The sequence below is a fragment of the Lynx canadensis genome, chromosome D2 (genome assembly GCF_007474595.2).
Source record: "Lynx canadensis isolate LIC74 chromosome D2, mLynCan4.pri.v2, whole genome shotgun sequence".
Taxonomy (NCBI): domain Eukaryota; kingdom Metazoa; phylum Chordata; class Mammalia; order Carnivora; family Felidae; genus Lynx; species Lynx canadensis.
The window spans coordinates 39813970-39833783 of NC_044313.2; the positions used below are offsets into that span (position 1 = coordinate 39813970).

A 19814-nucleotide genomic window follows, 5' to 3' on the forward strand; every position below is an offset into this window, starting at 1 on the left:
ATCAGGAGTCACATGTTCTTCCAGCTGAGCCAGCCAGGCGCCCCAGGGTAAGTGTGCACTTAATCCCCTCCACCTATTTCACCCATCTCCACTCACCTCCCCTCTGGTAACCATCTATTTGTTCTCTATTATTAAGAATGTGTTTTTTGGTTTTCTCTTTTTTTTCTTTGTTTCTTAAATTTCCCATATGAGTGAAATCATATGATATTTGTCTTTCTCTGATTGACTTATTTCATAGCATATACTCTCTAGATCTAGCCCTATTGTTGCAAATTGCAAGATTTCATTCTTTTTTATGGCTGAGTAACATTCCATTGCATATATACACCACATCTTCTTTATCTGTTCCTCTATCGATGGACACTTGTGTTGCTTCCAGATCTTAAACAATAAACATAGGGGTGCACATATCCCTTTGAATTAGTGTTTCCAAATTCCTTGGATAAATATCCAGCAGTGGAATTACTGCATCATATGGTAAGTCTATTATTAATTTTTGAGGAACCTCCATACTCTTTTTTTTTTTTTATGTAGGCATCATGCCCAGTGCAGAGCCCAATATGTGGCTTGAACTCATGACCCTGAGATCAAGACCTGAGCTGAGATCAAGAGTTGGATGCTTAACTAACTGAGCCACCCAGGTGCCCCCATACTCTTTTCTATAGTAGCTGTACCACTTTGTATTCCCACCAACAGTACAGGCACTGTTGTTTTTTCTCTACTTCCTCACGAACTCTTGTAGTTTCTTGTGTTTTTGATTTTAGCCATTTTGATAGTGGTGAGTGGGAAATGCAAATCAAAACCACCATGAGATATCACCTCATACCTGTTTAAAAAAAAGACAAGAAATAACAAGTGTTGGTGAAGATGTGGAGAAATGGGAACGCTTGTGCACTTTTGGTGAGAATGTAAATTGGAGCAGTCACTGTGGAAAATATAATGGAGTTTCCTAAAAATTAAAAATAGACTACCATATCCAGCAATTTCACATCTGAGCATTTATCTTAAGAAAATGAGAATACTAATTCATAGATATATGCACCCTCATGTTCACTGTGTGACCAGCTAGAACCCAACACCTGACCTTTACTGCCCACCTGCTTATACTCACTGACCTTTGTCCCACATTTTTCCTTAAGCTCTTCTATCCAGCTCATCTTTTAACTCAGGCTGATGGAAACCAAAAGCACCCCTCAAGTGATAGTGACCACCCTGACAAGACCTCCTGCCAACCCAGGCCATCCAGACCAATATGACCATAACCCTGGACTCGCGCCTGCACAGATGGACCATGGAGTGACCTGCAGAATGACTGACAACTTCCTTTACCTCACTATAATACTAAAACTTCTGCTCAAGGATGAGCACAAGCCTCATTTACATAACATACAATGTGTGATACAGGCACGTTTCCTTAAGTTGCATGCACTGCCTTATGTTCCCCTTTACATTCCATGACAAGGCTTCCCTATCTAAATGTTCATCCCAACCCTAAATAAAAGGAACCCATTTACCCTTGGCTCGAGAGTCACGGCTTTGGAAGTTATTCCCTGTGATCTCCTTATTTGCTGCAAATAAAGTATCCTCTGTCCAACAATTTACCTGGTATAGTTTATAATCTGTGACTCACCAAGGAGCAATTTATATCTATATCTATTTATATTTACATCTATATCTATATCTACATGATGTATATATCATCTATATATCTATATCTATATGTATGCAACAACATGGATGAATTTTGAAGGCATTATGCTAAGTGAAATAAGGCAGACAAGAAAAAGACAAATACTGTTATGATCTCACTTACATGTGGAATCAAAAACACAATGAGTTCATAGATACAGAAAACAGATTAATTAGATTGCTGGTAGCCAGAGGTGCGAGGTGGGAGTGGGCAAAATGTGTAAAAGAGGATAAAAAGAAGAAAAAAGTCAAAAAAGCAAAACCGTAGAATCATCTCAGGAGTTGCCATAAAGGATGTGAGAAAATGCAAAATCTATTTTTGAATAAAAAAAGAAACTTAATAAAATTAGGAAGATAAATGTAATTATGAAGAGATGCTTCATTAACATATTTTTTCCAGGGCTAAAAGAGCCCTTGGCCTTTTTCATTTCTGCTCTGGTCACCAAATGTGTGTGTCATTGGGTAGGGTATTTTCTGCCTAGAGATATCATCCAATCCCCCAGGTTGAGGGCTCAATCCACAAGACTGTCCCCCGCCCCCTCCACACACCCAATTCAAATGTCAATCTCAAGTCCAGATTGTTACCTGTGCTTTTGACTGACAGGTATAAATTGGAGGTTCCCATGACTCTCTCCTCAGGTCGATTAATTTGCTAGAGTGGCTCATGTAACTCAGACAAATATTTTACTTACAGGATTACTGGTTTATCATAAAAGGATACCACTCAAGAACAGCCAGATAGAAGAGATGCATAGAGCAAGGTATGTGGAGAGGGGTAGTGGAGTTTTCATGCCCTCTCTGGGTGCCACTCTCCCAGCGCATCCCAGTGTTCACCAACCCAGAAGGTTTCAGAACCCCACTGGGCTTTTATGGAAGCTTCAGTATTACAGAGACATAGTTGATTAAAACAGCCACTGGTAATTGAGTCAACCTCCAGGCCCTCCCTTCCCCTGAGGTCAAGCCACTGATAACAAAATTGTTTCTGCTAGCAACCAATCCCCACACTGAGGGGCTTTCAAATGTCACCTCATTAGCATAAATTCAGATTTAGCGGAAAGGGGCTTGTTATGAATAACAAAAAACACCTTTATCACTCTTATCATTTAAGAAATCCCTAGGGTTCTGGGAACTTTGTTCTAGGCATAGGGATGAAGACCTAATACATATTTATTATAAATCACAATATTATACTACCCCATCTTGTTACTTTGTACACATCAACTTAAATTTGATTTCAAGCTCCCATTGCACTGGGATGGTAGATAATTCCATCTCATCCCTTTTGGGGAATTTTCTTCTGTTCTCCAAGGCATGCCAGGGTTGTAGGGATTACACAAAGTCAAAGTTTTGGAGGGGGTGCCCATGTGGTCTTCAATCTGCTGTCTCCTCCTGTTTCTGGGAGATACTCATTGTCTCTGGTCATTTAGTCTCTTTGGATCATAGCCAGTGCACTGGGATGCAAGAACACCTGGCTCCAGGGGTCCCAGACAGACCAAGTTCAACCAATTGCCACTGACAAAACCCAAAGGGCAAGAGAGGAATGGTGGGGAAACAAGAAAGGAATGTGTTTCAGTGAGGCTGACACTGGGAAAAGAACAGGCTAACATCTCAAAGACTGTCTCTAAACTGCTGAATACACTTCCAGGTTTGTATAAGGAAAATATGGGACAAAGGTTGGTGTGTGAGTGCAGTTGGACATAAAGGTGTCTGGGAGTCAATCATGCAAAAGGCTTGCTGGCTCAGGGCAGTCCTTATTGCTGGAGTGGATGATTTCAGTTCCCATCAAGGGACTGCTTTGCCCTCCAGGTCTTTTTTCTGAGTTAAGAGATAAGCTGGAAAGAAGAATTAATGATTTAGAAAGCACTGACTGAGGTCAAGATGGAGGTGATTTAAGTCCTCTTTCAATGCTTCATTATTTTTATTGCTGAATACTGTTCTATTTCATTTTGTTTAGCTATTCATCTGTTTATGTACATTTGGGTTGTTTTTACCGATTGTTTTTACCTCTTGGCTATTGTGAATAATGCTGCTATAAACATTAATATATCTGAGTACAAGTATATATCTGAGTACCTGTTTTCAATGCTCTTGGGTATCTACCTAGTATGATAGGGAAAGATAGGATAAAAATAGGCAGAGAGGGAAAGATTAGGACCTGAAGTCCTTGGGTGGGGAAAAATACATATTTTGGAAGATTCTGGGAATGTCTGATCACAGCAAACCCCCTCAGATATAAGGTTCCTCTAAAGAATGTAACAGACACCACCTATTCCCCTTCAGGTTTCCCTCAGGAATTTGACAAAAGAGCTAACTTTAGGGCTAATCAGTACTAGGCCATAAAACGTTAAGACCCACAAGTAATGATATGGCCATAGGACCACCCTTCATACAATGGAATTGAGCCAATCAGGAATGGACAAACCTGCACCTAGAGTTATCAAGCCAATGAGGGTAGGAGCTGAATAGGAAACAGCCGGGGGGGGGGGGGGGGGGAGCCAGAACCTTATAAAACAAGAACCCCTGCCTATAGTCACTTTTGAGTGTCCCCTCTCTGTAAAGAGAGCTTTCGTAGTATTCTTCCTTTCTGATCTTTTACTCTAAGAAACTTGCCTACTGCTCATTTTTTGTCCACCTATTCATTCTTCGAAGTGGCGAGACAGCAAATCCCAGGTATTGAGGTAAAGAATCCTGCAACACTAGGAGTGGAATTGCTGTATTAAATGGTAACTCTAATATTTGGCTTTCTAAGGAACTGCATCTAGTTTCTATATCTCCTTATTCTTGGCAACATTTGCTTTTATCTTTTTGATTACAGCCATCCTAGTGAGCATAAAGTGGTGCTCACTTTTTATGTGCTTATTGACTGTTAAGAGGACACTTTTTGAAACTTTTAATTTCAGGGTGCCTTGGATGGCTCAGTTGGTTGGGCATCCAATTTCAGCTCAGGTCATGCTCTCATGGGTTCGAACCCCACATCGGATTCTCTGCTGTCAGCATAGAGCCTGCTTCAGATCCTCCGTCCTCTCTGTCCCTCTCCCACTTACACGGGCACACATGCACTCTCTCTCTCTCTCAAAAATAAACATTAAAAAATTAAAAAAAAAACTTGTAATGAAATTAAAATTCAGTTTCACATTTACAGAAAAGTTACAGAATCGTTTTTTAAAAAGCCTGTATACCCTTCACCCAGAATCACCAACTGTTAATATTATGTCCCATTTGAGCTCTCCTTTCCTCTTTCTGTCTCTGCCTGAGCAATCTGAGCGTAATTTGCATTCATCATGCCCCTTTACCCATGGATATTTGTGTCACTATTCTGAGAACAATGGCTTTTTTCTCAAACAAACCTCAGTACGCTTCTCAAAATTCTAAAACTTTATTTTTTTAAAGATTTTATTTTTAGGTAATCTTCTACATGCAACTCGGGGCTCAAACTCACTACCCTGAGATCAAGAGTCACATGTTCCACCAACTGAACCAGCCAGGCACTCCAAAATCCTGAAATTTAACTTTGATCAAATAATTATTTTTATTCATTTATTTTTTTTTAGAGAGAGAAAGAAAGACAGTACAAACAGGGGAGAGGGACAGACTCTTAAGCAGGCTCCAGGATGCTCAGCCCAGAACCCAACACAAAGATCAATCCCACAACCCTGGAATAATGACCTGAGCCAAAATCCAGAGTCAGCCGCTCAACTGGCTGAGCTACCCACACACCCCAATAAAATAATGACCTAATCCACTCCATATTTGAACTTTACCAATTGTCCAAATATTCTAGATTTGAGACCAGGATCCAATCCACGATCATATTTATTTAGTTGCCTTTAATCTGAAACAGCTCCTCATCCTTTCTTCATCTTTCATGGCCTTGATATTTTGAAGGGTATGGGCCAGCTATTGTGTAGAACATGTTCACGTGATATTTCCTTGTGGTTAGATAAAGATATGCATTTTTGGCAGGAATTCCACCAAGGAATGTCCTTAGGGCATCATAGCAAGAGGCTTATTTTAACCCCATTGTTGGCAATTAGATTGGATTGTTTTTTAGGTAGTATCACTTAGTCTCCATCGAAATTGCTCTTTTTTCAATTGTAATTAATGAGCAATCTAGAGGGGTTACTTTGAATTGATACAGTATTCTGTTCCTCATTCAACTTCCATTTGCTAGTTTCAGCATCCTGTGCCTTTTTAAAAAATCAGTTATGAGGTATAATTTATATACAGTAAAATTCACCTATTTTGAGTCATTAGTTGTATGAGTTTTGACAAATGAGTAGTCATATAACCACCACAATAAAAATTTGGAACATTCCCATTGCTCCCAAGAGGCCAAAGGGGGCTCTTCTTCATAATGTGAGACAATAGGGGCGCCTGAGTGGCTCAGTTGGTTAAGCGTCCAACCTTTTTTTTTTTTTTTTTTTTAATTTTTTTTTCAACGTTTATTCATTTTCTGGGACAGAGAGAGACAGAGCATGAACGGGGGAGGGGCAGAGAGACAGGGAGACACAGAATCAGAAACATGCTCCAGGCTCTGAGCCATCAGCCCAGAGCCCGACGCGGGGCTCGAACTCACGGACCAAGATCGTGACCTGGCTGAAGTCGGACGCTTAACCAACTGCGCCACCCAGGCGCCCCAAGCGTCCAACCTTTGATTTCATCTCAGGGCATGCTCTCAAGGTTCATGGGATAGAGTTATGAGTTGGGCTCTGCACTGAGAGCTGGGAGCTTGCTTGGGATTCTCTCTCTCCCTCTCTCGCTCTCTGTCCCTCCTCTGCTCAGGTGCATGTACGCATTCCCAAAATAGATAGATAGATAGATAGATAGATAGATAGATAGATAGATAGATAGACTTTTTTAAAAATGTGAAAATAGATTTTTTTTAAAAAGTGAGATAATAGATATAAACCCAGATACATGGTATCCTAATCTTAAGGAACCTTGAATCTCTTTCTGAAACAGGCCTGACCTTCAAGATCATTGTCTGGGTAGGAACTCAAAACAGAAGCCAGCAGTTGAGGCCCCAAATGGAACAATGACCCCTTTGTTCCAGGTGGCAGCCACCTTGTCCCTGACATATGGGTGGGAAGCCACAAGGCAACAGGAATTACAAAACAGAAAAACATATTGGAAATGTTTCCAAAAATATCCTTCCATGCACTAGAAGTTCTGTTTGTCTTCATTGCAAGGATCTTGCAGGCCTGATATCTTCTAAGAGGCCACAGGGCCTGTTTTAGTTATGTTCCCTCACCATGCTGGGAGCTGTTGTCCATAGTGCTGCTGTCACCATGTGCACTGTTGTGGGGATGCTTGAAGACCTGGCTTGCTCTCCCTTGGCCCTACAAGAAGTGAATACAACTTTCCTTTCCTGCTCAAAGACTGTGCCACTTACCTGAGGGTTCTATGGCCATCACCCTTTCCTCTGCTACCTGCCTGGGTGGGTAAATGGTAGGGCAAGAGCTCCCTTTCAGGGACCCCCATCAGTGACTCAGTCTATTACTCCCCTCTCCACCTCTCTTTCTTCCCAGGACTATGGGATCTTCATCTAGTTTGGCTGGTGGTAGGTATTTTTCTGTGCCTAGTGTTCAGGCTAAGAATTGGTTTCGTTAATGGCCCCCAAAACCTTTTTCTTCTAAAGCTATTATCTCTGCCATGGGCTATGAAAGTCCATTTTGAAATGAACAGTTCAGCATTGAGTCACTTCTTCCTGTATTACTGTCCGAAGTACCCTACCCTCAGTCTAGAGGTACCAGGAAGTAGAGTAGGGTGGGAGGAAGGGGCAAGCCTTGTTGGCTGATATTTGTCCATACCATCCCATTATTGTGCAGTTGATTTGAGGGAAATAGACACAGGACTGTATGTTTATCTACCTTAAATATTATCATTATTTATCTAACTTAATCTTTCCTTTTAACTTCAGGACAAACCAGATAAGAAAATATCTTTATTCACTTTTAAGTTTTCTTTTCTGTAATGTAGTAGGTGGGAAGGGAGATAAGGGTAAAGTAAAGATGACTGGAGAAAGCAATATGGAATTAGATCCTGTATGAGGTGTGAGCTTGGGTTTTGTGAAACAGAGTACCTGGGTCGAAAGGAAAAGAGAGGGACCTTTCCGAGTAGTTGGGAAGATAGCACATGTGCTGACCAACCAGTGGGAGGTTAACCGAGGAGGATAGGGGCCATGTCCTCAAATATCATCTCAACCTAGGTATGTTTATTGTGCAATAAATGTAATACATTTAAAATACATCAGAAATCTAATACCATTTTCACTTCACCCAGAATTTTATGGATGGTGTACTTAATTACTTCAAACATGAATGGAACTTTAAAATGAACTTACTGTATTTGGATTGTTTTCTTTCCTGTTGCATTAGTCGGCTTGGGTTGCCATAACAAAATACCACAAACCGTGTGGCTTAAACAATAGAAATTTATTTCTTACAGTTCTGGAGGTTGGGAAATTCAAGATCAAGGTAGCAGCTGTGTAGGTTTTATTCCTGGCAGGGAGCAAGAATTCCTGTCCCCTTCCAGGGTCCTTCTAGCTGGATTAAGAATCAAATTGACACGAGGGGCTCCTGAGTGGCTCAGTCAACGAAATGTCCGACTTCAGCTCAGGTCATGATCTCATGGTTTGTGGGTTCGAGCCCCCCATGGGGCTGTGTGTTGACAGCTCAGAGCCTGGAACCTGTTTCCAATTTGTCTCTCGCTATCTCTGCCCCTTCCCTGCTTTTGCTCTTTCTCTGTATCTCAAAAATAAATAAATGTTTAAAAAAATTGTTTTAAAGTAATATATGCAAGAGATGAGAACAGTTCAGATAGTACAGAAAGTGTAAAATGAAAAGTAAAGCCTCCACCCCTCAGTGTTCCAACCCTTTACCCTAAAAGTAACTTGTTAATATCCATTCATTCATTCATTTAAGATACTTGTTGAGTACTGTTCTGGGTGCCGGGAATACAGTGATGAGCAAGATGTGTCAAGTTTTTACTGCATGGCACTTGCATTTCAGTGGATAAGCCGGTGATAAACAAATACATGAGATAGTATCCGGTAGTGGTAAATGCTATGAATAAAAAGCAGTGTGGAAGAAAAGAGTACTGCAAGCAGAAGACTATTCTGAGCTACAGCCTGCAGTGAGGGAGTGAGCCTGTGAATATCTAGGGGAAGAACATTTTAGAAAGGGAGAGCATAAGTACACAGTCTAGGGGTGAGAGTTTTCTTCCTGGGCCAGCACATGTCCACCATCCCTACTGTCTTTGAAAACTGTGCTGAGGGGCGCCTGGGTGGCTTAGTTGGTTGACCCTCTGACTTCGGCTCAGGTCATGAACTCACATTCAAGCCCCACATTGAGCTCTGTGCTCACAGCTCAGAGCCTGGAGCCTGCTTCAGATTCTGTGTCTCCCTCTCTCTGTCTCTCCTCTGCTTGTGCTCTCTCTGTCGCTCTCAAAAATTAGTAAGTAAGCATTAAAAAAACAAAACAAGAAAAAAAACTGTGCTGAGTGTCAGGAGGCATTTATCGCCATATTTGCCCAGTTCCCTCTTACAGTAAAAACTGAAAATTGATCAAGGGAAAGCTTACTAAAATGCAGCCAGGAGGCCAGCAGGGGGAGCTCTCCAGTCCTACTACTCTGCATCAATTACTGGAAGAACTGTCAGTTCAGACCCCAACAGAATTGTGAACAGGAAAGAATCATCAGTTATGAGCACCAAGGGGAGAAATGTACATTGCATCTCCTACATCAGCAACAAAACCAGTTAAAAACTGTCATTACCCTGTACTCCTGCTTTTCTCCAAGAGACTTTCCTTCAAAACACCCCCTCCCAACTTCCTCTTCCTTCTCCATAAAATAACATTCCTTTCCTTTGTTGGACTAGCCTATGGTTTTTGCCATAGCTTGCTTGTCCCAAGTTGCAATTCTCTACTATTCTTGAGTAAGCCCATTTTTGCTGGTGAAATAACTTTTATTTTTAAGCTCATCAAAATGTATTTGCTATACACATGTCTGTCAAAATTGAGATAAAGTAAAATAGACTAGAGGTGACATGCATTTCAAGGAAAATGAGAGAAAGTGAATTTGCTTGGGGGAAGTTGTCTCTTCTTCATTTGTTATGTTACCTGACTGGCTGTGTAAGCATTTGAGCTTGCCACCCCAATAGAGGGCTGACTCCTTCATTTGCCAAAGAGGAATCTGAGACTGTAACAGCACTCCAACCAGGAGTTAAGGGTTAAATTGCTTCAAGCTTATGTGCTCCTTGCTTGCTGACCTAAGTCTCTTGGTCTGTAGCAGAACTAACGTACTTTCCTTGAGATTTGCAGGTGACTGGCCTTGAGACTTTCCCAGAAGGTAATGCATAAACACCTCTGAAAACAGCTGATGCCACTGATGCCAGGCAATCAGTTCAGGGTCATGTCAAAATATGACTAACTGCCTGGGCACTGCTTCTCCTGCACGTAGTCCCCTACACCTCACCCCCCATTTCCTGGGCCTTCCCCTTTAAAGCCCTTCTGTTTTGCTGGTGGGGAGGATGGTCTTTGAGATGTTAGTCCACTATCCTCCTAGGTTGCCAGCTTCGTGAGGAAAGCAAGCTTTCCTTTCCCACTGTCATTTATCTCTTGAGTGTTGATTTTCAAGTGGCAAACAGCAGAGCCGGAGCTCAGAACCGGTTCTCTGCCTGATAACAAGACCTAGGGAAGGTGGGCAACTTGCCCAAGATCTCCCATTGAATTAGCAGTATATGTTCCTTTTTACCTGGACCACCATGGCAAAGATTAGTAACTATATCCGACAGGCATTTATATTGCTAGTGAACACCTGTTAAAGGAGGGTGGTTTTGGAGCGCCTGGGTGGCTCAGCCAGTTAAGCGTCCGACTCTTGATTTTGGCTCAGGTCATGATCTCCCAATTTGTGAATTCGAGCTCCACGATGGGCTCTGTGCTGACAGGGAGGAGCCTGCCTGGGATTCTCTCTCTCTCTCTTTCTCTCTCTCTCTCTTTCTCTCTCTCCCTGTCTCTCAAAAAAAATAAATAAACTTTAAAGGAGGATGGTTTGAAAAATAAAAATGAAAACAAGTGGGCTGTTTCCTAAGTTATTAGGCTCACTGACATCTATTGGAATTCCCCAATGCTAAAGGTCATGGGTGGCTCACATTCATTGTCAAGGGAGGAGGAGGGGAAGGAGGAGGCTAGTGGGTGCCCTGGCCTGAAGGCCCCATCCAGGTAGCAGCTGCCATCCTGGTGCTCCAGCTCGACGGTTCTTTAATTCTTTTCACTTGAATCCAACTGTTGCAGGCCCGTCAGGTAGGTGTGTGAGGGATGCAGCATCAGGCTTTGAGTCAACAGACCTGGGTTCAAATTCTGCCTCTTTCTCACCACCTGAAAACCTGGGAGAGATTTCTTCATCCATCTAAACCTCAGTTATCCCACCAGTAAAATGGGAGTGTGAATGCCTGTTTTGCAGTGCAGCAGTTAGCGCAAACTCGGGGAGGTGACGCATGCAGGCAATTGTGAAAGTCCTCATGGTTGGCTCTGCTCCACTCCTACCTCTTAGCTCTCTATCCTGTGGGGCTTCTGGACAGCAGTGCTCACAATGAGACTGTGAAGCCTGCTGGTGACTGTCTTCTCTCTTGCGCTGGTGCCACATTTGCTTTGACAAGAAAGGATCAGGACTGACGATGCTGGCATGCATCAGTTCAGAGCTACTGGTGGGGACCCCTGTGTGACTCCACTCACCATTCAGGGTATCTAGGCCCCTCCACACCTCACCAGACAGAAGTGGAAGAGGTAATACCTGGCACGGCAGGGTCCCCCAGACAGACCAATGGGTCAGTGGTTGAGTCACGCCTGTTGTTCAACATTGTGAATAGCACTCCAGAAAGAAGGAACCACTGTCCATTACCAGAGCCTTACTGTCATCACCTTATCCTCCTAAGGAGGCAAGCACCGACTTCACACGGGGTGCTGTCTTTGGGACAACACCCATCAAGTTCAGGGAGGCAGTGGTTCCTGAGGGTCTTTGTGCAGTTGATCTAAACTGTAAACACACAACCCTTGACTACATAGCCTTTAATCCACTTGACAACAAGATTTCTGAGGCTCCCAGGGAATGCCTGGGGCCTCCTTTGTCTGGAGCAAAACCTGGTTTCTCATTTCCCGGATTTCTCAGTGGTTAATCCCAGACCTGTTCGCTTTAGCTCCTCCTCTTTGTTTCAGCGTTTTATCTGTTGTGTTCACATTCCTCTGATAAGCTTTCTAATTGCCTTCCAGGGGAAAAAAAGATTACCTACCAGCAGTCTTCTTGGTCTCGGGCTTGTTAGCCTCAAACATTCTTCTGACACCTACCCCTGGTAGACATGGTTCATGGCATTCAGTGTCCCCGCTGGCCCTGGAAACGCACCCCACTTGCCTTCTTCCAGTGGCTTCACAGCCACACTGTGGGGTTCTCTTGGAACTGCAGAATCTCTGTCCCACTGCCGCCCTTGCCCAATGTAGAGAGGGGTTCACCCTACAGCATTCCTGATGCTATAAAACACCTTCTGCTGCATCTTTGGGCACATGGAAGGGAATTTATCTTACTGTCTTTGAAAAGTAAATGGAAATGTTCATTTTGCATAAATTAACACATGGAATAGGGTCGGCCTCCATCTTTCTGGTTTCTGGAGAGTGAAAACTATAAGGTCTGACACAGTCTGAGATCCTACATACGAAAGCTAGTTCACCTCTGGACTGAACACTTGAAACCAAAACACTTCCTTTTGCCTGTGCTCATTTGAGTTCATTTCTCTAACACAGCTGACAAGATCCTGACTAAGACAGAAGCTGGTCTTGCCATGGGGCATCACAGGCCTTAAAATGAAAAACTGACAGGGGGCTGGGTGGACCTTCATGGAGGATTGTTCTTTCCCTGGCTGGGAACTCGGCAATTCTCCCATACTGGATGTTTTTCCATCTGCCCCTTCGAGCCCACTTGTCATGAGGGAGGCTGGAGGAAGTCCCTGGGAAGATGTGTAGGGGGAATGGGATCCAGAGCAAGGGACCTGGAGGGAAAGCCCAAGGAACAGATGGGAGGGGCAGTTCTCATCTCTGTTCTCTTTAAGATAAGAAGTGAGGGTATCTTCTGGGTGTAAAGAAGGCACAGGTGGCCATGAGGTTTAAGAGAAGGGATAACAATCTGGGAGCATTTTGAAAAGGATGGGAGAGTGTCCGATGGGAAACAAGTATTGGGTTTGAAGACTGGCGAGTGGGGGCTCTGCTAATCCTAGGAACCCAACCCTGATGTGGCTTCAGCCCGAGGGGGGCCCAGCTGGCCATGTGGCTCTAGGACTGCTGAGCAGCTCTATGGGGTAGAGCTGAGGCAGGTAGGGATTGTGTGGGCACAGTGATAGATGGGGTGCTGAGGAGCTCACATGCTGGTTGACATCCTATGGAGTCCATACTCCTTTGTATGGCAAACTGCAGTCAGGTGAGGTAACACCACTTCTCACTGTAGTCCCAATTCCTGGAAACAGCCACTGAGAAGATGTAAGGTATGCCTGAGGCACAGTGGGAAAATGTGCCTTGACCATTCTTGTCTGGCTTTATAGGTTCCATGAGAAATTCTCCATAGGAACAGTGTCCATTATGAAGATTCCATTTCGAAGCCTGCTTTGTAAAGCCCATCATAAAACAGCCTTTAGGGGCGCCTGGTGGCTCAGTCAGTTAAGAGTCAGACTCTTGGTTTCGGCTCAGGTCATGATCTCATGGTTCGTGAGTTCGAGTCCTGCATCCAGCTCTGCACGGACAGCATGGAGCCTGTAGGATTCTCTCTCTCTCTCTCTCTCTCTCTCTCTCTCTCTCTCTCTCTCTCTCTGTCCCTTTCCCACTTAAGTGCGCTCGCTCTCTCTCTCTCTCTCTCTCTCTGTCAAAAAATAAATAAACATTAGAAAATAGCTTTTAGGTTTTAGGTGGTGATAGAGGATGGCATATTCTCTCCCATTGCCACTTGATCAATCAAGTGTTAGCAAGACTCAGACTCTGCCAGCCAAACAGTACTTCCCATTCCAAAGACAGCTCATCTCATCCCACGAGATTAAGAATTAGACCAATAGCTGTCTACTAGAAAACTCCTGAGCATTCTTTGTTATAATTACAGCAAGGAAAGTCTAGTTTATAGGGTGTTTTGTGTTCTGTCTGCCATCTGTCACTTCCCTGAGTCTTCACGATAGCCCCTGGGAGGGAAGCAGCCTGGTACCACTATTTCTATATTTTGGATGATGACGTGAAGTGCACCCACCCTCATTCTTCCTCCATCCTTTGCCCTGTCCCCCGAGACTATAGTCATTTCCCTCTGGCAGTGTATGGAACTCTGCAATTTACTAGCTAATTGCTCCATCTCCCCCCCCCCCGCCCCCCTCCTAGTCTCAGTCCTTGTCTGTAAAGCCAGAGCACACAATCCTGGGAGAGCTATTCCAGCTCTCAGATGCTACTTTACAGTCATTGCTGCTTAAAAGCCATAATACAGTTTGTTACAATGAATATTTTATTTTATTTTATTTTATTTTATTTTATTTTATTTTAGAGAGAGAGAGAACATGCACACACGAGAGTTGGCGGGATGAGTAGAGGGAGAGGGAGGGAGAGAGAGAGAATCTTAAGCCTAGTGCTGAGCCCAATGAGGGATTCAATCTCACAACACTGAGATCATGACCTGAGCAGAAATCAAGTCGGACACTTAACTAACTGAGCCACCCAAGCACCTCTATTTGGCTTAATTTAAATCTCACTGAAGGCCTGATGACTGTGACCGTTGTTCTCAGTTTACACAACAGCAGCAACGCAGCTATGGCTCCCAGTTACAGAGCATATGGTGGGTGTCAGGAACTGTACTAAGCACTTTTTGATCATTCATTCATTCAACGAGTATTTGTTAAGCCCCTACAATGTGCCAGGCACTTTTGTGAGTGTTGGGAATAAAGCCATGAACAAAAGAGTTAAAATGCCTGCCCTAAAGGGGCTGATGGTCTAGCTGAGGGGAGGCGGACAATGACGAGTGAGCAGATCACTGTGCCTTAGGTAGGTGATGATCTGTGCTTTGTAGAAACATAAAGGAGGGAAGGTGAGGAAGAAGGTAGTGTGAGGGCTGGCATGTGGGTGTGATGTTGTGTGGTTGCTCAGGAGGGGGCCTATGGAGAGGGTGACATTTGAGTAAAGGTCGGGGTGTCTGCAGCCAGCAAGGAGGGCGAGGGCAGCTGGGATGGAATGTACGAGACAAGGCCAGAGGGGTGAGGGGGCAAGGAAGGATCTTGGAGGGGCTGACAGGCCATGGAAGGACTCTAGCTTGGACTCTGAGCGAAATGAAAAACTGGTGGAGTAGAGACCTGATCTGACTTTTTACTTTTAGCATGTTTTATCTCATTTATTTTCAGAGCAACTCCAGAATAGGTGCTATTATAATCCCCATTTTAGATTATTAATTAGGCACAGAGAGGTTAAGTCATTTGCCCAAGATCGTGTAGCAAACATTTTGGAACCAGGATTCTAGTCCAGGTCTGTCTGCCTGCAAAGCCTGCCATGCTAAGTACTCCCCAGGTGACACTGAGGAAATTCCTGCCACTCCTTTCACCTGCATTCCCAGGATCACACACCCAGGAGGCCATGGAGTAGCTGGCCAATTTTAAATCATTTTTTCCTTGCACTGATCTCTTACATCCGTTTATATTTCCTTATTTCCACCTTTATGGGAAAAGGTATGGAACAAATACGTAAAAGATCTTAGAAGTGTATGAATCCTAGACTTTTCCTACTACACCAGATTTATCACACACACACAAAGACATAAAAAGAAAATGTATCAAGGACTTTTATAAAAGCCATCCAGTGGAGGTTGTTAATTGTGAAGATGTTAGGAAATGTCTGATGTTACTTTGGGCAAGTGACAGAGCCAATGTGATATGTCACATGTCCCTCCAATTACCTCACCCTGCTTCAAAAGTAACATGGGGTGCCTGGATGGCTCAGTCAGTTGAGCGTCTGACTTCGGCTCAGATCATGATCTCATGGTTCATGAGTTTGAACCCCGCATTGGACTCTGTGCTGAATCAGACACAGAATCAGACACAGCTTCCGATTCTGTGTCTCCGTCTCTCTCTGCCCCTCCACCGCTTGTGCTCTTTCTCTCTCTCTCAAAAACAAATAAATATTGGGGAAAAAAAGGTAACATGGTGGAGAAGGCCCAGACATCCAAGTGAAAAGTGTTCAATGGGAGCTGGACACACCAGAAAAAAAAACTGATGAAATCAGAATAAAGTCTACAGTTTAGTTATACTATTTCACAACTGTACCAATGTCAAGTTTTTGGGTTTGAAAATGTGCTATGATTAAGATATTATCACTAGGGGAAGCTGGGTGATGGTGCACTGGAACCCCCTGTACTGTTTTTGCAATTGCTTGTGAGTCTTAAATTATTTCAAGATAAAAAGTTTTTTAAAAAGTGAGAGTAAGGCTTAAAGGCATGTGAACACAAAAAGAATAGAGCACTAAGAGGAGTAAGCAAGATGCAGAACTGTGTGCATAATGCCCTATGAATTATCCTCCACAAAGCATGCACATGCACATATATGTGCAGACCATCTCCAGAAAGGTAGAATCAGCAACAGCCATGAGACCCATCTAGAGAAACTGAAAGACCGGGAGACAGGTGTAAGAAAGGCATTTTAAAAAATGTGTTTATCTTATGCATACATTAGTTGTTCAGAATTAAAATGTTTCAAAATGTGATAAACCCCCAAAAGAGGCCTCAAGACCTCTCTAACCATGAACTATACATAAATAAAGGCAGGAACCACATAATAGATACTTTACAAATCTAAATAAATGTTTAAAATCTCTGTATGTCAAAACATATAATTTTCAAGGTAAAAATCAAAAACAAGGAAAATTTCTCATCCCTTAGGTCTAACTCCAGAATCGGTGTTCTGTCAATGAAAAGTTGAGGACATTATTGGTAACATTTGTAACAGTTGAAAATTAAATATCCTTAAAATATTAAAAGGCTAGTAAAGCCAGAAAAAAAATAAGCACCCCAAAACAGAAAAGTAGGTAAAGTACACACATGAATGGGCTACTCAAAAAAGAAGAAATACAGTGGCCAATAAGTATACCAAAAAATGTCTAGTCTTGCCAATCATCAAGGAAAAGTATATTAAAACTAAATAACATTTTCCATCTACCACATTAGAAAATAATGAAATAATAATACCTTTAACCCAGAAATTCTACCCCTATGAATTTATCCTAAGAAAATTAGCATAAGTGTGGAGAAAATTTTATTTAAAGGATAAAATCTAAGGGAGAAAATCCTAATTTCATGTTCCAAATTAAAAAAAAAAAAAGGTAGGGGCGCCTGGGTGGCGCAGTCGGTTAAGCGTCCGACTTCAGCCAGGTCACGATCTCGCGGTCCGTGGGTTCGAGCCCCGCGTCAGGCTCTGGGCTGATGGCTCAGAGCCTGGAGCCTGTTTCTGATTCTGTGTCTCCCTCTCTCTCTGCCCCTCCCCCGTTCATGCTTTGTCTCTCTCTGTCCCAAAAATAAATAAACATTGAAAAAAAAAATTAAAAAAAAAAAAAAAAGGTAAGAAACAAACTGAGTGTTCAACAAGAGCTTGACCAAATAAATGTGGGCTCAGCCATTCCATGGAATAAAATGTCCTCACTGAAACAGTGATCGGACCTGTATTTATTGACATGCAAACACAGCCATAGCATTGCTAAATGAGGAAAGCAGAGTGTATAACAATATGTGATAGCCTGTGTATAACAATATGTATGATGTCCCAACTTGGGGATACATGCATGTGATTCTTGCCTTTGCTACATGGAAATATATCTAGAAAGCTCTTAAAGGAACTCCTCCAAAATGCTAACAGTAGCTCTCTTTGGACAGTACAACCGCAGAACTTTTTCTTTTGCTCATCACCACGTTCTCTTTGTTTCTATCACATGTGTGAATTGTGTGTGAATTGTGTGTGTGTGTATGTGTGCATGTGTGCATCTGAAATAAATTTTAAAATAAAGGGAAAACTAAGGCACATTCAGTCTATAAAGATGAAAGTTGAAATAGGAGCAAACGTTGAAAATCAATCTGACAGAGCTGGCTACAAGACATCTGAGGAGAACTGCTCATTTTGTTTTCTTTCCTCCTCACCCCTGTTCACAACATCCTTTTCCCATCACTCAGGCTCCTGGGGTTGGGGGGGGGGGTGGAGGGGTGGAGGGGTGGAGGGGTGGAGGGGTGGGGGGTATGAGGGGGTGGGGAGAAGAATAACCTTCCTGCCAGCACCTTATCAGTGGCAGATGAGCTCTTTCTAACTATGGCACTGAGTGACAATGTCAGGATCTTTCTCCTGCTCTGGAATACCTGTATTAACCCTGGTGTCATCCTATCCTGCGAGGCTGCTCCGTGCCAGGCACTGTGCCAGTCATTGGGAAATTTGCTCTTACAGAAACCATCCTTGTGCATTTCACTTCCCATAGATACCTCTATTTCCCCTGGGTATTAGAAATTAAATAATTATTCTTGCTATTCTGTTATGTGTAGAGGTTACTTTTAGGCAAGCAGGCTTGAGGGATGGAATGTAGAAAGGGCCCACAGCGATCGCCACCAGGCTGAATACAGACAAGCCCATCAGGTGACCCACCTCAAAATGTCCATAAACTCTAACTGACCAATGGGCTGCTTACTACCAGGCTTAGTTACCAAAAAAGGGAGAATTCCAAAAAAGGGAGAATGGAAGAATGCCATACCTCCTCATCTTCCCTCTTTAAAAATTTTCCCTCTTTAAAAAAATTTGTTAATGTTTATTTACTTTTGAGAGGGGGAGGGGGTAGAGGCAGAGAGAGGTGGAAGCACAGAATCTGAAGCAGGCTCCAGGCTCTGACTTGTCAGCACAGAGCCCCACGAACCACGAGATCATGACCTGAGTCAAAGTCAGGCACCTAACCAAGTGAGCCACCCAAGTACCCTTCATCTTCCCTCTTTAAAAGCTGCCCCTTCCCACTGCCTCCTTGCAGGCAGCCTCTCCTCGGCTGTCCTGCCTGCAGCTCCCTTGTGGTGTATTCAATAAATTCCTATCTCCTTTGTTCTGCCTCAGACGAATTCTTTCACCAGTTTCACCCGATCCATCATGGACCCACATTTGGGGGCCCCATCCAATTGGACAGACACCCCATATGGTTCAATTTTATCAATGTGTTTACATTTCTTGTGTTATCTGTAAGTTGAACTTTTTCATGTTTTTGGTCATCATTTCTGTTTGGGTCCATGTGTGTGTGTGAATTGCCGCTTTATTTCCTTTGCCATCTTTCTGCTAGGATGTTTTTCTTTTTTCCCACTGATATACAGAAAGTCTTCATATAACAAAATTGTTCTCCAAATTTGGTCGTTCATTGCCTTCCAATTTTGTTTATGGACTCACAACTTTTACATATTCAAACCTATTTATTTTTCTTTTCTCCTTAGAATAAGATAAGTATCTGTATTTCCTGGGTTCATTCATGATCTTATTGTGAAAATTTAGCCTTTGAATCCTTTTAGAATATATTTCATTGTGGGAAATAAAGTAGGAAATTAGTTTTGTTTCTTCCCAAATAGTCTACCACTTCTTCTATCAGATACCATTTATTGAATAATCATTCTGTACAGATTTCAAAGGCTAAGCTTATTTTAGTTAAACTTTAACATATATTTATAAATACATTTTCTGGGTTTTCTATTTTTGTTCCCTATGTCTTTCTATTCTTGTATCAGTAGTACTACTTTAAGAAGCATCAGTTCATAATTAATTTTATACATTTTACAGAACAAAGACCCTCAGGCCCATCTTACTTTTAAAAAGGTTCCTGAAATTCTCATGTTAAAATTCATTTCTCTAGCTTGCCCATCTCAAAATGTTGAGAAAAGCAACTTGATACTTTTCTTTGTCCCACAGATAAAGTATCAGCCTAGATGGACTGATACATTCCTGCAGCCCTCAAGATGCCTTAATTTTCTGGAAATGAGGGCCGCCTAGGTGGCTCAGTCAGTTAAGCATCTGACTTCAGCTCAGGTCATGATCTCATGGTTCATGCGTTTGAGCCCCGTGTCAGGCTCTGTGC

General features: G+C 42.8%; 1 long non-coding RNA gene across 1 annotated transcript; it reads left to right on the forward strand.

Annotated features, from left to right (window-relative positions):
* Positions 1-9: 9 nt before the first annotated feature.
* On the forward strand, positions 10-1263 carry LOC115527350. The gene is made up of 2 exons (XR_003972893.1): positions 10-47; positions 1140-1263. It is a non-coding gene; the product is annotated as an uncharacterized LOC115527350 (long non-coding RNA).
* Positions 1264-19814: the final 18551 nt, after the last annotated feature.